Raw genomic sequence first — 3,306 nt, forward strand, 5'->3', positions numbered from 1 at the left:
ATTACTTTAAAAGAGGTTTTAAAAGATATGATTGGGAACCAGGAAGACGTGGAGCTTAAACTGAAGCAATTTCAGAGGACACTGGTGGTGCCCTGATATGCGAGAGATTTGCAGGTCCGTGGGCGGGAGGGGTGAGCTTGAAGGTCACGACACAGACATGGGATGCCAGTCATCAGACACACAGAAGAAAGCAGAAGCAAGAGAAAAAAGTAACATCGTAGATGATCATCTTCCAGCAGTTCTTCAGACAGTGGAACATACACCTGAAAGAAAGGTGGAAGAAAATCGAGATCAAAGTGGAGATCTTGGTCCAGAGATCTTCAATCTTGTTCTCACTCTTATGATAGAAAACACAGACATCAGTCTAGCAGTAGCTCTTCTTATGGCTCTGGAAGAAAACGAAGTCGAAGTTGTTCAAGAGATCGAGAGAAGTCTATGATAGCGTTCAGAGGTCTAGGTCTAAAAGCAGAACAAGAAGGTCCAGGTTGAGACCTCGTCCACATTCCCATAGCTGAAGCAGTGAATGTTCCAGTCACAGAAGAACCCGTAGTAGGTCCCGGGATAGAGATAGATGATAGAGATAGATGATGCAGAGATAAAGAGAAAAGAAAAAAAAGATAAAGGCAAAGACAAAGAATTACACATCAAACGTGGGAAACTGGGAACATCAAAGCTGGATTAGCACATCTGCCATCAGCTGAACAGGCCAAGCCAGACTACAGCTAGTCCTTGAAGGTGCTGCAAAAGCTGATGAAGCATTGAAAGCCAAAGAGAGAAATGAGGAAGAAGCAAAGAGAAGAAAGGAGGAAGACTGGGCCACCCTGGCAGAACAAGTAAGAGAGTTAAAGAAATTGAAGCTACTGAAAGTTTCATTCAGCAGACTTTCGGATCAAGAAGTCAGAAAGTCAGTGGAACCGAGTGAAGTGAAACTTACAACTCAAGTATCAGGACTGGCGTCTGCAGCTGCTGATCCACCCAGTGTTGAAAAATATATAGACTCTAGCAGCATCCCAACTGCTATCAAGTACCAAGATGAAAATTCTCTGGCTAATCCAAATTTATTTATCAAAAAAGCTGAAGCTGAGGAGAAGTGGTTCAAAAGATTAATTGCTCTCTGACAAGAGAGATTAATGGGCAGTCCTGTGACCTAAATAATATATTGGTTACATCAACTCCAACTTTTTTAAAATTTAGGTTTTTGAATCCCAATATTAACTTAAACTGTTAAAAAGAATATAGCTTATTATATAAAAATGTGATAGCATTTCATCCATCTCTCATGTAGGCTTCAATATTTGTTGACTTGAACTGAATCAACCATTGCAAATAGCAAAATTTTGAAATGCATGAAAATCTCGTGTACCATTAATAAAGCTAATCATAAAATATCAGTGTTAAAATAAAAGGATATGATTATCCTACCTCCCAATTGACAGATAAAATAATTAAGTAATAATATGTTTAACTACTTCAAATTCATCAAGAGACTAATTTAGTGCATCTGAATTTTCCCACCAAAATTTTACACATTAGACTATACCCACTTTAAAACATTGTCTGTGTTATGGAAAAGATAAATGAAATTTAAACTCCACTACTTTCTCTTAATTCAATGAGAAGAAAGATCTGTACTAATAGTGTTTGGACAGGATATCATGTCTGTATCTTGTACTATGAATAACCACTACGAGGACAACAATATGCAATGTATTAATCATTGAAACTGTCCTATTAATCGATTTTGAAACTGTCTCATTGCTGTTTGTTTCTCAGTAAAATTAATAAAAACTAAAATAAATAAATAATTCCAATCTATTTATTTGCATTTTGATAAAATATTAGCTTTTAAAAACATTTTTGGAGAAAGGGTACTATTAATGAGTTAATGCTTCTACCATAGAAATTTATTTATAAAGTCTAATTTATGAGTGCATATTAAAAATATAAAATATTTTATTATTTTTTATGAATTGTATTAGATACACTTCACTCATTTCTCTGAAATGCTGTCTTTCTAATTTTCTACTAAATCTTTTTCCTTCCTTATCTGCTTCTTTAATCCCTCCTTCTAGTCTCAACTTTCTTTCCCTACCTACTCCTGATTATTAAACTAATGGAAAAGCATAAATAGGCAAGATATAAAATCTTCAGTATGAACAATTCTATATTATCATAAAATTCTGCTCTGTCAAATAAAAGCAAATTTTCTATAACTATATATCTCTTATTTCAACATAAGTTCATAACAGTACATGCTACAACATACTATAACACTATACTTTAATTTCATAAGTAATATTTATGTAAGAACCATCACTTTATTTTCACATTTTTCCTAGCAATTAAAAGAAAAATAAATCAGATAATTTATAGAACAATGTCAGAACAAAGCAAATAATAGATATGAATAGTCTTAATTATAAGAAAAGTGCATAGAAATGCTAAATTATATAGGAAATATTTTTGAAATTGAGGACATTTTCAATCAAAAAATTTAAAAAACCTCACACAAAAACTATGTTTATTCTTATTTTAAGTGCTGTGTGGTCAGTTTGACCTGTGAAAGGCCCTATTTCATAAAATAAAAATTAGTTTCCACTGCTTCTTTTGGGAATCATCACTTTCACTCTTGAAATTTCAAGGGAAAAAATTAAAGGTTTCTTATGATTAAAGCTATAACAAATACAACAGGGAAATTTAATTATATGCTAGATAAAAATTCAGTGATATAAGAACCTGAGAATTGAAATTTTTAGTTTATAATCAGAATGTTAAGAAGGTTAGAACTGCTGATCTTTTTTAACTGCTTGATTCATTCTGTTACTTTATTCAGATAATAAGAACAGATGAAAATTGCACAAGATGAAATGTTTTGCATGTGGCCAAAGACTTTGTAACCTTAAGTAAGATTAAAGAGCTTTTTCTAAAGGATCTACTTAGACAGACCCTGAAGTGTTTTCCTGGTCCTCTGACCTCAGACAGACCTCACTAGCTCAGCTTCCCACTGGGCCGCTGGCTCCCCACTCTGACTCTCTGTGGGGCAGAATTAATTAGTGTCTCTGAAGCTCTTCCAAACTACTGTCCAAAGGATGCACATAGCAGTGGCCCCTCAAGCATAATCATCCTGTCAACCTTTTACTGCCCTACAGCCCATTTACACAGCTGGTGTTTTAACACACATAGTCCTGCAGTAAATTTAGCATAGCAATATGCTAAGTATTATTATTCTCCAGAGACAGCATATTTAGTATTTTCTTTTACAGATTATTATGCCTAAGTTTGTCCTTTATTTTTTGCTATTCATAC

General features: G+C 34.0%; 1 pseudogene; it reads left to right on the forward strand.

The window, feature by feature from the left end:
- The first annotated feature begins 157 nt into the window (after positions 1 to 157).
- Positions 158 to 1,151, forward strand: LOC101577615 (annotated as a pseudogene).
- Positions 1,152 to 3,306: the final 2,155 nt, after the last annotated feature.

Source organism: Octodon degus, unplaced genomic scaffold (genome assembly GCF_000260255.1).
Source record: "Octodon degus isolate 3935 unplaced genomic scaffold, OctDeg1.0 scaffold00099, whole genome shotgun sequence".
NCBI classification, from domain to species: domain Eukaryota; kingdom Metazoa; phylum Chordata; class Mammalia; order Rodentia; family Octodontidae; genus Octodon; species Octodon degus.